Source organism: Dermacentor albipictus, unplaced genomic scaffold (assembly GCF_038994185.2).
Source record: "Dermacentor albipictus isolate Rhodes 1998 colony unplaced genomic scaffold, USDA_Dalb.pri_finalv2 scaffold_104, whole genome shotgun sequence".
Taxonomy (NCBI): Eukaryota; Metazoa; Arthropoda; class Arachnida; order Ixodida; family Ixodidae; genus Dermacentor; species Dermacentor albipictus.
The window spans coordinates 222946-237126 of NW_027225658.1; the positions used below are offsets into that span (position 1 = coordinate 222946).

The 14181-nt window shown below is 45.3% G+C and overlaps 2 long non-coding RNA genes across 2 annotated transcripts; one reads left to right on the forward strand and one right to left on the reverse strand.

The window, feature by feature from the left end:
- The first annotated feature begins 742 nt into the window (after positions 1-742).
- Positions 743-7327, forward strand: LOC139053371 (uncharacterized). Its single transcript, XR_011510443.1, has 4 exons — positions 743-1125; positions 3792-3888; positions 5890-5979; positions 7200-7327. It is a non-coding gene; the product is annotated as an uncharacterized lncRNA (long non-coding RNA).
- Positions 7136-12370, reverse strand: LOC139053372 (uncharacterized). Its single transcript, XR_011510444.1, has 3 exons — positions 12241-12370; positions 8666-9038; positions 7136-7274 (listed from the first exon to the last, which is right to left on the reverse strand). It is a non-coding gene; the product is annotated as an uncharacterized lncRNA (long non-coding RNA).
- Positions 12371-14181: the final 1811 nt, after the last annotated feature.

Sequence of the window (14181 nt, forward strand, 5' to 3'; positions counted from 1 at the left end):
GCATACCACAGCGCAGCTAGAGTGTACTCTAACGCAGCAGCGCCAGATTCCTTCTACTAGGTAATATATTGAGAAACAATATGGCTGGGTGAGCAGGCCTGAGTGCGCTGTTCTGCAAACATGCAGTGCGGCCGATAAAGGCACGCCAAGTTCCTGGTGGGCGACGCGGCTGCCTATAGGAATTTCTCGTTGAGTTCTATACTGGGACATTGCTTTTTGTAATCTTTTCACGCAGTATTTAGACATTTCGCATATTCAAGAAGCCTTCGAGCGCAGCCTTCTGCGTCGGATTTATCAACGCGCGCACTTGTTTATACCGACATGTACCACCGCGATCATTCTTATCGTCAAATATTGTGGAAGAAGTGCATGGCTGATATGGAATAATGAAAAGACCTAGCAAAACATACATATATGTGCCTATGTGCCATGTGGTTACACCCCGAGGCCTGTTAATATGAACGGCCGAGCCACTTAAGCAACGGCAGCTGTGATCCAGATACACATATTACGGGCTGTTAATTTATCACTGATGGACGGTTTTCTTTAACTCCATCATAGTTACATTTCGCGCGTGCCATAGAGCATTATTAGAGAAAACTGCGCTCTCATGAGCGCTCAATTCCAGGCTGTTTATTCCCTCTCGAAAACGCGCGGATGCCATCGCTCACACGGCGTTGCTATAACTGAGCGAGACGGATGTTTATGCTGCGGTATACGGAATGCACCGTCTCTTGTTTACTGTTTGACGCGGAGGCAAACAGTGCACCTCCGAGATTGTGAAATGTGTCGGCAAAGCATCACGTACGGACCCACCCGTATGCGCATAGCGAATGTTCCCGACAGCCTGCAGGTATAAGGTGACGTACAGATGTTGGCACAGCGCTGTGTCGCCGATTGCCGGTCATGGTGTGCGTGCCATGCGAAGTGAAGTATAGTTGATTTGAAATTGCTAAGGCCAGAACTTCATTATATAAGCAGTTTCGTTCGACCTAACTCCGTACAGTTCAGTTCAGGTCCACCGGTAGAGGGTGCACGAACTCGACGGCGCCAGGCTTAGCCTTCGCTGAAGAGGATCGACATTGGCTCAAACTTCGTAGGCACGGCTTGATATGGTTGAAGCTGGTGAGTTTCAACTTGGTAGGCGTGTTTGGCTCCTTTTGACCACGTATAATTATATATAATAGCGAAGACGCTGTCGCTACCGTGTTGTCGGTTCGACGGCTGATGGCGTGGGGTTCGGTCGAACGATGGTTGGCATGCTGATTTTGCCGAGGCCGTCGCCAAGAAAGCCCGTCGCAGTATGAGAACTAGCGCTCGTATAGGTGGCACCGTTGTCACTTGGTATGATGAAATCGTTTAGGTGGCGCACAATAGTCGGTCAATCGTTGGCGTGAATGTCTTGTCGGTCTCGTATCGACCCAGTGTTGCCGCGCCTTTGAAGTACGTGAAGTCAGGTACGCGCGGCCACCACCAGCAAGGGAGGACCGACGTTGCAAGAAGACTTCGTAAGCGGCCTGATCTAATTAAGTGTCGTCAAAGTGTAACGCACAGCTTTTGTGTTAAATTTGCTAGCCATCAATGAAAGGCGGCAACTGCCCGGCTCACGGTGCAGTCTGGACGACCCGGACGAAGCGCTGGCGGATTCCTATCGTAAAGTGGAGTTGGTCTTACGCTACGCATGTTTTCGGCACAGCACCGACATCGAGCTACCAGTAGAATGCCAACACGGTACACGGCACGAGTGTTTCCAGCAGCGCGCGTCCTGGCGCTTTCTTTTTCTTCGGGGGACATTGCGGTCCAAAACGTTACGCGACTAATCCGCTAGGGCAGAGCGCATGCGCCGACTAGGACAGATTGCATGCGACATAGCAGCTATGAAATGGATGCTATATAGGGCGCTCGTGAGAGCCATGTTCGGGCATGCGCAACAGCATTTTTGCAAATCGTCAATTTCTGCAGCGCTTGTTCTTGTGTTGTAAGTGCGCATGCCAATTGTCTACATTATTCTGTATACCGGGAGGCTTTGGAATCCATTCTACCCTCTGTAAATTGGGGACGGTAAGGAAGAATAGTGTCAATGGGAGATGACGGTTCTCGGCTATGCAGTAGAAAGACGGGAGAAAAGCCCGTCGTCGCCTGGGGCGCCGTTTTGCAGCCGTATATTACGTAAGGAATGTCGCGGTCCCGGTTGGTGTGGTTGGAGGCGACATATGTCGAAAGCCTGTCGCCAAGAGTTTGGTTGAAGCGCTCTGTCAAGCCGTTTTTTTTGCAGGCGAAATGCGTTCATACAGCGATAAATAGCGCGACATTCAGTGAGAAGCTCTGGAATGACATCGGCGAGAAAGACGCGGCATCGGTGGCTCAGAAGTTCGCGTGGGGCGCCGTGACGTAGAACGAAGCGTTGAAGCAGGATGGAGGCTACGTGAGGAGCCGTCGCACCTGGCAAAGCGGCCGTTTCTACATACCTCGTGAGGTGGTTTATAGCCACGACGACCGAACGATTGTCAGCAGCTCTGTATGTCAGAGGCCTGTATAGGTATATCCCAAGCCGGTCAAAAGGTCGGGCACTGTAAGGGTTCCATTGGTCCAGACGAGCGACAAGGACAATGCTTGCGGCGTTGACATTGTGTGCCAGAGCGAATGTACTTTTGCAGAGGGGTGTATACATACCGCTCCAATAATATCTATAACACGTAGTCTGGCGTAGGTTTTGACGATGGTTTAGGCGACAGTAATCGACGCAAAAGTGACCGAGCCATCCTACTTTCAAACTAAAACAGCTGGCGGTTCAATGACACCGCGCTTTAGCATTTCACCTACTTGGTAATCAATGACGCGGCGTTCTGTCGATGATACGTGGTATGGTCGCTGCTCTAGCAGCGACTGAGCATCGGTGTTAATACCGTCACACAGTTTCCGTTCGGCCCAGAGAAGCGCTATGGCAGTCAAAATCACGGGGAAATTTGTCGAGGAGACAGAGAAGGTCATTCCGTTGCTCGGAGTTTACGGTGGTGTCGATCACGTAGGTGAAGATGTCTTAAATGGAAGTGGTGGTGTTGGCGGTGGTAAGCTTTATAGAAAGGGGGAGGTGGCTAAGGGTTCGGGCTCAAGTAAGGCACTGGGCCTGCTTGTCCTTCTCTGCCCAGTCCACCAATTGACGTCGTCGGGTGACGTCCCCGGACCTGAGCCAGGCTGTCCAGTCAGTCTCGCTGCTGACCGGGGGTTGAGAAGGTGGGAGCGACGTGCATTCCTACATTATGTGTGCGAGTGTCTCTGTTTGCGAACAGAGCCTACGTTGGTCGCTTTCACAATTGCCCGCTGCGATTCTCTTAATGTACCTTGGGTGTGGGTATGTGTTTGTCTGGAGCCGCCTAAACGCGACCGCTTGCGTTTTTTGAGTATCTTGACCTGTGGTAGGAGCGCGCAGTTGCGGCAGTTACGGGACTACAGTAGAGGGTGTTGACGTCTCAGGATCCAACAGGAAGTTTCAACGTGGTAAGGGTATTGTAAGGCTCCACAGGGCCGAGAGATTGACCACGAAGCGACGTAATCGGCGTAAGCGTGGGAACTATATGAGGAGGCGAGGGTAAGTCATCTGTGCACTTCAAGAACACTTCCACAGTCTCTTGTGAACAAAAAGGAGCACCCATGAAATTTCTGGCATCTTATTTTATCTGCACTTCTCGTGGGCCCAATGACACAATAGCATAACCTGCCGGCTAGCTGGCATGGGCTCGTGACGTACTGTGCTACGGCGCTTTATTTGTTTCTTTCTTTTTCTCCTATAGGACACACCAGGCGCATTCCTGCCGTCCCCGTCTCCCTCCTGTTGCGTATAAAGTCAGAGGGCGGTAACATCGTGACCGCACGCCGCATGCTGTATGTGTGAGTGAAAAGGGGCGGTGGAGGGCAGTGGCATGCGTTCCCACGATGGTGGCGCAGTCTTGTGTGTGCAAGGGAGGAAAACGGGGAGGTAGCGCGCCGCCTCCCGTAGACCGCGATTATCAGGAGGCCTTAGTATTCTGTAATCTGTGATTCGCAACATGTTTATTCGCCTTGTTTGCTGCAATGAATACATTGGATTTTTCTTAGATACCTAGATTTATTGGAGACTTATACATATATTCAATTTTCTTGTCCTTTCCCCAACTCCCATTGTAGGGTAGCAAACCGGATGCTGTTTTTCCTATCCTTGTTTTCTCTCTCTCCCTCCCATGTTGCGAGAATTTGTGCACATATGAGCAGTGAACATTCTTTCCAGTGACACTTCTTTTGCCCTCTATGAAGCTGTATCTTCGCATTTGTATATTCCATTGTATCTTCGAATTTTTAGTGTACTATAGGGCAAGTCAAATGAAAGTGAGCCAACCCACCATACGCAATAATGGTTTGGTTGATCTGCCAGGCATACGCGTAGCACACATGCATCTCTCATTTACAAAAACGACACGCAGGTGTGAGGATAAATGTTCTTTAATGCTCTGATAGACTTGGTTGAGCATGGTTACGTGACATAATGGACGCTCCAAAAGTTGAACAACGTTTTTGACTGCCGCAGGTGATTCCCAAGGGAAATTAGTAGCCTTAATTGTGGCTGTTTTTTATGTTGAAAATTTCGTTTCATTGGCCACTGTAAAGTGTTGGAGCAAACGTTTCAAACATGGACGTGAAAGTTGCAAGGACGATCCAAGACCTAGCCAAAGCCACCATGCAATCAGGCCCAACACGATTACAAGGGTCGGTGAGCTGATTAGGCAAGAACGGAGAATAAGTATCGATGAACTGGCAGAGTGTGTGAACATTAGTCCAGGTTCGGTTCACACCTTAATTTGTGGCCATCTCGGTTATCGGCTCTTTTGTGAGCAATGCATGCCCAAGATTTTGAACCACCGCCAAAAGAGGGCGAGGTTCGGCGATAGGAGAGTGCGATATCGATGATACGCTGGCATTGGTGGGAAGCCGATGACAAGTGCGGCTCTAGCCTACGAAGGCAGTGGCGTAGCGAGAAACATATTTCGGGGGGGGGGCGCATTCTTTGTCGAAAAATACCACTCCTCCTTCTCCTTCACGTCCCTTTCTCTCTCTATATATATACATATATATATATATATATAACCGAGGGGCCCCATTTTTGTTGACCATATCATAAGGCAACAAACAAGGACACCAAGAGCAACATAGGTGAAATTACACACCTAATTAAAGAAATGAGAAACTAATGGAAATGAAAGTGTATGAGGACGAACTGGCCGCAGGTAATATACGAACCGACGTGCTCGCATCAAACGTGCGATGCTCTTGCCAACTGAGCTACTGCGGCGGCCCCTGCTTGCCATTCAGTCTCTGCGGTTTACTGCTAGAACTAACCCTGGGAGTGTTAGCCAGCGCCACCACTCACGAACCTAGGCGTCGTATGTGGAACATCCGTTTTGTCGCAGGCGGCACGAGTACGTGATCTATTTGGGTGACGGCAACCGGCCTATAAACGCACACAATATACCTAAAGGCATCAATGTTGCCGGATTCGAGACCCTCGTAATGTAATGATCGAGAAGAAGAGGAACCGAGACGCCTGAGTTTTATTAACCATATCATAAAAAGCCAACAAGGACAAAATAGGGTAAATCACTTTACTTACTAATTGAATTGAAGAGCTGCTAAATGAATGGACATGAAAGTGGATAAAGCGATACTCTTTCTAGTTGGGCTACTGCGGCGCCGTTCTGCCATCCACCTTCTGGGGTATTTATGCTTTGCTACTAAACTAACCCTGGGAGTGTTAAATTTTTGCATTTCTTGTATACACAGCATGCACTGTATTCAATAAAAGGCCACAAACAGTCTTTTTGCCATTACACGCTCATTTATTGCAATTTTTACTTACAGGCAACAAAAACACAAATCTGTCGACAACGAACTTGTTCTCCGGCTTATTGACGTGTCACTGTGGCTATGACATTCTGCTGCTAACACAAGGTCAGTGGTTCCTGCACGAATGAAACTCACTTTAAGGAGGCAAAATTACTAGAAATTGTCAGTGCGCCTAGTCCTTCATTGCCCTCCGCCCTCCAAATACATGCCGCCAACATCCACTGTGTCAATATGTCATCGTAATAGAGTTAGGCAATCTATATACATGGCTAATCCTAACATCACTACTGTTTTCGGTCTGGGAAGCTCATTGTGTCCGTTGAGTTCCAGCATAGTAGTATCAAGGCGTGGTTAAGATCAGATTGATACATACTGTTATATTTCTAGTTCAAAAACGAAACGCCTTCTGACTGTCGGTGTAGCATTACATACCAAGGTAACAAGTGCGATAAATAACTATACCTAACAGTTTATGTCGAGCGCGTGGTACTGCGTAATTGACATTTCTCCCGTGAAAAAAGAAACTTAAATACAATTCTTTAAAAGGGAATGAGAATCCGTTGAGGGAAATATACGAAACTCCGTCACGTTTAATTCAAGTACGCTCGAGTTCTCGTCACTAGTCTCTCACAGTAAATGCTTGTAGCGAACTGATTCCAGCTCTATATACTAGCTCGGGCTCCCCTGCAGAAACATGCATGGATTATTTCTTACTTTCGTCAGGCATGACGATTCAATGCACAGTACAAGACTTACAGTTGACACTTTACGGAGATAGTGATACAAAAGAACAAGATTGGTCTCGGCACTCGAACACATGGTCTCAGACACGCTGGAAGACGCACGTCCGCTTTATTGCATGTTACTAATTACCTCAATAAAACCACGGACATTACTTTGCAGAACACTAGCGCCTAATAAGTGCCTCATATCACTCGCTCCGAAGTGCACAATGCAAATTAAAACAGCTAAACGTAGTATAGGGTGAGAAAGATATACGTATAAGCTTTGTTTGAAGACTGAAATCAGGGCCTATAAAGAAAGATGCGCACGCCACTATAGTTGCAAAGTTGGCACGTGTCAAGCAAACTCCAATCACCATTCATGTCACGTGAAATATAAGATGAAAACGACCGAACGCCTCCTCCACTGCTTCAATGCCACCACACAGTGAATACACGCTGGAACACTTCCAGATCGGTGATGGCAAACGGTGTTCAGTGGCTTCCTAACAGCTTCTTGAGTCGGCGATGTGACGAGTGGGAAAAATCAAGAGGTGGGCAACCGAGCCCTACTAGTTGAAACGTAACAGCCTCTCTTTACAGCCGCACTTCGACGCCAGCAGGAGGAGCCAGCTTGGTTGCCTCTGCCCTCAGTCTGCCAAGCTCTGCAGCCGAAGACTGCAGAATAAAGCAGATATTGGTAAAATTTATTGATTAACATTAACAACACAACGATGATGTGATAATCATGCAAATGTGTGAACACCCTTCCTCGTCTCCGTCTCAAACTGAAAGTTGTGTAGAAAATAAAAGCATTCGTGCATGCCAACTCATTCAAAATAAGAGGTCGTATATTCCACCATTTTCTATCTTATAAAACTCTGTTTTAGTTACGAATGAAATATATATTGCAGAAGTCTAATCTTTCAATCAATCGCACTTTATATGTTCCGTTTGTGTCGTTGTGTCATGACAGTACTGACAGTTGTTGAAGTTTGGGCATTATTATTTCGAGTCTCTCTTTTTTTGTACTATATACATAGAGCAAGAAGAAAGTATGACCAACCGCCACCTAACTCTTTTCAACGTCATATTTTTACTTGTGTAACATCTTAATTTGTGTGCCTTGAAAATAAAACCGTTAGGAAAAGATGGCCATTAGCAAGTTAATTTATGAAAAATCATTTAATTAACTCGAGTGAAATTCTCAATTGTGTCCTACACAGTTACTTACTGCGCGGCCCTGTGTCGCGGCCCCGAGAAATGAAACCAAATGTAGTCCGTAGACCAGCTAGTATAAAACATGTTCTAGGTTCGTTTAGCGATGTTGGCATTCTTTATATGGTAAATGCCGAATACATTCGGTTAATGCAAAAGATGACTAGATGTAATGGCATGTCAGATTTCGTTATACGTTATATATACACGGCCACAAAAAAGAAGCTATTGGTAAATGCTACACGGAATCTCAACTGTCAAGCTCGTTTATTATTGTTTTTTCCCTTTCATTCTATTCCTCCTACTACCATTTTGTTCTCACTGATTGAGCTAACAAGGCCTGCCTAAGTGGCATGGTATGTTCACCTTTGAATAAACTCACTCGCCTGTACAGCTGTCAACGAATAAGAAAGCCGACCATCTAGAACCAATTGGTTTGTCTGTGATGTGATCACAAGATTATTGTTTATGAAAAATGGTGAATACCCCATGTGAATGAAACACTATCCAAAACCATAATGAATATTTACTATTTATACGCCTTCTGAGCTTGGGCGTTTTATACTATCAAACCAAATATGTGGCGCATAGAAAAATCAATCTGAGCTTTACGATTAAGTCATAAAAAGGCTAATGCCAACCGCAGCAGGAATGTGACAAACTCAACAAATTCATCGCAAGTTACTGTCGAATTCCTTTTCAGAAATCTTCGACATATTTGTGTTATTTTCATTTTTTGTTTATAGACAGCCACATTCGCTCTCTTCATGCGTTGTTAAACGAGCTATTGCTTCAAGCCCCGACCCCATGAAAACGGCGAAGAATAAAGCCGCTAGATTGTTTTCACCGACCTTGACTGGCTCAACGTGGCACGACGTCCGCTATCTTCAGGAAACTTCGAATGTGGAGCCAGCAGTCGTGGCCAATGTCGGTGAGCTGAAGCCTCCTGGCGCCGGGATGACTGAGGCACTGCACCGCCTCCTTGACGACGCCAGTCATTGTCATAAATTCGTCGATGCTGCTGCGGCGGACGCGAAGCAGGGCGCTGCGGATCCTCTTCTTGGCTTCGGCCTTAGTGACGTAAGCACCTTCCATCACCATTTCGAGGAGACGAGGGTGGTCACGCATCAGCTCGACGGCGCGGGCACCTTCGACGCCATGTTGTTCGCCCAGCACGAAGTCTGCAGCGTCCAAGACGGCGGATGCATTCTTCCTGGCCACTTCCTGCGTGTACAGAGATGAGCCACGGTTGGTACAAAGCTAAAGAAATGTAAGCCTGCGAAAGTCAAACGCTTCAAGCATTTCTATCGTCTACGCGAAAACGGAGCTGAAGTGGATAGCGCGTGCGAATCGATAAGGAAATTGGAGGTATAGCCGTGCACATACTATAAAAACATGACGTGCCGTCTCGATCACAGCATCGCTTGCTTCACCCCAGAAGTAATCTCGTAGATAATGAAGAAATTACGGCCACTGACCAAGTCAAGGTGAAAAACACACAGAGACGTTTCGGGACCCGTACGGGTTCCTTGATCACACTCGAGTGTGATCAAGGAACCCGTACGGGTCCCGAAACGTCTCTGTGTGTTTTTCACCTTGACTTGGTCAGTGGCCGTAATTTCTTCAACATCATGTTACCTGACCAGACGAACTTTCGTCGAACTCTTGACTAAATCTCGTAGATAGCCGACATGAAGTCTACGCAATGTGATTATGAGCATTTTAACGTCAAGCGCCATTCAGGGCAACCACAACATTTCCCATAGAGCAAACAAACATTGCAGGCGAACGCCGCTGTAAGTGCAGAAACATCATCATCATCATCATCATCATCATCATCATCATCATCATCATTCTATTTTTACGTCATCTGCAGGACGAAGGCATCTCACAGAAATCTCGAATCACCGCTGTGCGAGCTGATTCCAAATCTAGCTTGCAAATTTCCTGATTTCTTCACTCTACCAAAGTACGCAATATATTCGTTCACAAAATTTTCGCACGTGTGCAGTTGACGGAAGTGTCCAACGTGATTGAAAAGCGTGCTGCCACATCGTGATGGCCGCAGTGCGTAACACATGCCTCCTCGGCAATGCAATGGGCCGTGAGACTTGGCATCTCCCGACAAGATAGATTGCTTGTGTTATTAGGCACTAAGCCGATGCAAGCCCGCTCGCTCCGCAGCTACATAATTTGAAGGATTTACCGGTTACTAAAAACATACTTGGCATAAATCGTGTCCCCAACGATGAGTTACTGCTCTTGCCTGGTCTGTGTGCGCGTGTATATATATATGTAATATAGAAAACATGCAATGAATCCAGGGAAAGCATGGGTGAATTTATCTGTAGTTGAAATGTGGAAAATAGTGAAGAAAAATGGAAATGATAGCGGACGAGTCGGTAACTTGTCGCCGTTGGGAGCTGGCCCCACAACTTCAGCATCACGCGTGCGTTGGACTACAAGTTGTGCTACGGCCAAGGTCATCAATCCGGCCACTAACTTGGGTATCCATATTTACAAGATATACAAATGGGGCCGTAGTATTGTTAGCCAGCACCCCTCCTGCTAAACGTATGTGTAACACCCCCCTTCTTTTTGCCCGGTGGTGAGGGTCTCGAATCTGGCAGCCTTCATGTCATTAGGTAGCGTGCGAAGGTTTATTAGCCACATGCCTACTCACCTGAGATCTCGTGTTACGTGACGCTGAACATGTTATTAAATTTGAACTACCTTCACACAGAGACTTTAGCATTCTCAGACTCCCCTTGCCGAAGTAGCCTACGTTTATTTAGTAAACTATTTCAAGAACATTCTAGCACTGTATATTTGCAGTTTCCTTTGTTTGCGACCATTCCTTTCCACTTGTTCTCGACCATTCAACACATTAGGTTTTAAATAAGTTTGAGGTAAACTTGGTGAATCGTTTTTTTTAATTTTGTTTTGTGTAAAAGAGACACAGTTAGTATTTCCTTCGTTCGTTAACAGAAAGTCTCAGTGCAACATCTAGTCACCCCAGCGTAGCTTTCGAAATGACTTGCGACTTGGAAGTCTCCTTCCAGCGTTTCAATAATTCGGCTTTTGTATGAGCATGTAGGACGCCGGTGAAGGAATTTTTGCGCTATTAAAACGCTACATGATTTTAAGGCCCGGTGAGTCATTTCGAAGTTCCCGCCTGAGACTTTCAAGCAGAGTTTGGAGCCAACATCTTTCACTACAACTGACGCGTGGAGCGAAATAACGGAGTGCGGCTCCACGAGATATGCGTGCGACGTTTGAAGCTTAGACGTCGCTGTTGAGCATCGACGTTGGCGATGCATATTCAGGTTGTTTTCCACAAATAACTTTAAATTGCGGTGGATCTCCTATCGTGGTTACGTGCCCTGCTTGAAGCTTTCATCATCATTGTCATGTAGGGCCTGTTTTGTGCCACCGGCGCTATTTTCACGACCATGAGAACGAGGAACATCGCGTAAAGAACACCGCCATCTTCTCAAGAACACATTGTTTTGCAGTGCCCACGTACTGTAAACCTCGCGCACTGCAATGCTGCTCCTTCTCGCCTTCTAAATGCATGAATATATTGCACTCCTTTGAGAATCAGCCTGGAGCGTGAAGCCTCGAACTAATTACCCAGCATCGATGTTCCGCGATTACTTAGTGGTTAGCGCGTTCGACTCTGCAATGTACATTGCTCCAGTGACACGCAGGTCAGATTCCAGTGTGGTCGGCTGTGGAGATCCGTAGTATTTTTTTTTCTTCGCGCTTAGGTGAATGGTGAAGCTGGAGATTACAAGGTGGCTTCGGACGTCGAAACAAAGAATAATCGTTGTGCCACACCCAGCTTCGAGCACCTCACCGGTCTCGCAGTAACGCTTTCTGGTGGTTCAGTCATACTCGCATATCTCGAACAAGAGTCTTTACGTGAACGTAAGGCGAAAAGCAGGTTCAATTTGATGAATACTACAAAAGGCACAGCAATTCAGGAAACCATGGATTAACAGATCTCTCTACAGCAGAATTAGAGAACGTGATAAACTATACCATAACTTCATTAAACTAGGAGACATATCTATATTACGTGAATACAAAAAGTTCGCAAGAAATTGAACTCAGATTTGAAGAGAGCTAATATTCAATATTATCAGGCAAGGTTTGCTTGGGTCTGCCATAATCCCAGGAAAGCTTGGAACTCGGCACGTCTGCTCATAAGAAAAACAAAGGCTAGCCTTCCTACGACAGTAACCATGACGGCGTTAGGTTCACTGAAGCCGACCTAGTGGACAAATTGAATAATCTGTTCCTAACCTCTGGTGCAGCAGGTCAGACAAATGGTACTACAAATGACTGTGAACAATACATTTCTTCTTCGTGCGCGCAATCTATTTTCTTGGCCCCATGTAGTGAATTAGAAATAGTTACATACCTAAATCGTTAAATAAGAATACTGCCGCTGGCTGTGATGATATTGCCACTACAAGTCGCACGCCCTTTGCATTGGGTACTGTGGACGCCGTACAGTGGTGTTGTTCAGCAACAACAGGCAGCGATCTTCGTGGCACGGGCAGCCAGTTGGACCCGGCTCGCATGCGCCACGCGCACGAGGTGTCACGAGAGGAGAAGAGGAAGACGGTTCGAGCCCAGTTTTGCGAACGCGACTGCCGCGGACTTCTTCGCGACCGCAGTGACGTTTACTTGTGCGCACAAGTTCGCCTTTAATAAATATCGTTGTTTTGCTAACAGCGGTACAATATTAAGGCTGACCCTATTAAACACGTTGCTGAAATACTATGTGGCCCACTTTAACATCTCTGCAATCAAGTTTTCTCTACGGGTAACTTTGCTGAAGGGATGAAGATAGGCAGAGTAGTAGTGATTCACAAAGGTGGCTCTCATAATGACTTGAATAACTATCGGTCTATATCTGTGCTACCTTCATTTTATAAAGTGTTAGAATATACATTAAAATCACGTATAATGAAGTTTATTGGTTACCCCGAAATGCTTTTCAAACAGCAGTTTGGCTTCCGTGAAATGAAATCAACTGAAACGACGCTGTTAGATATCAAAGCAAAATTAGTAATGATATTGATAATAAGCAATACCTTCTTGGTTTATTTCTAGACTTTAAAAAGGCATTCGATTCTACTAAACATCACATTTTGTTTCGCAAACTCCCACACTACGGTGTTAGAGGTTTGGTATTAAATCAGATAGGCAGTTATCTATCCAACAGGGTGCAATTTACTAGCCTAAATAGTTACCGTTCCCAATTACAGCGGATAAAATATGGCGTACCGCAAGGCTCTATCCTTGGACTATTCTTCTTTATTCTTTACATAAATAACCTTGTGAACATACTGTGAACTCCTGAGATAGTTCTTAATGCAGACGGCACAAGTATTTGTTTTACAAGTAAACACTTATTTGAACTTGAAAAGGCAGCTAATAGATGGTTAACTAATCTATCAAACTGGTTGCATTGTAATCAACTTCAATGAAATGTACAAAAGAGAAAGTATAATATTTTGAAAAGCCGTAAGAAAACTGATGACTATAGTACCTGTTTTAGATTAAAGAATTGTGCTATCGATCAGGTTTCTGCTTATAAGTTTGTAGGTGTCGTCCTTGAAAAAAACTTGAGCAGGACGCACCATACAAACAAGATACATGCAAATATGTGCAGGTATTTCTATGTTGGATAGTACCAGAACCTTGGTGCCAAATTGCTTATACCTACTGCTATACTGTGCTCTTTTTCATTCGCATATACACTATTGTCCACTCATCTGGGATACAACTACTAAGACAAATTTAGATAGGTTAATAATCCTACAAAAAAGAGCTTTGCGTTGCATAGAAAGCCTTCAATGTAGTCACCACAGTGCACCAAACTTTTTCAAGCTAAACATACTCACAATAGATTATCTATTCCAACTAAGGCTCGCTATGTTTACACATAGGGAAATTTTGCATGACCCAAATACCCTGTTCACATTTTTTTCATTCGACCACTCACAATATCACGTTAGGCATAACCGACTTAGAACAGCTATGTTTAGAACCAAATATGGTACTCAGACACTCGCCTACCTAATACCTCATTTCCGGAATTAAAATCTAGAAATCGCTACTATGATTCAGGAATGCAGATCTGCTTATAGTATAAAGAAAAAGGTTAGGCATTATTTTATGCTAAGTTCCTAATTGTACTTAACGGTACTTGTGGTCTCGATAACTTTTCTTTTTATTTTAGTCGTTTCTTCTTTTACATTTTTTCTCCTATTTGCTATATAATGTTTTGTAACGGACATACGTATTATTCGCTTGTCAAAATATTTCGATGTTCTCGCGCATTAGTGATGAT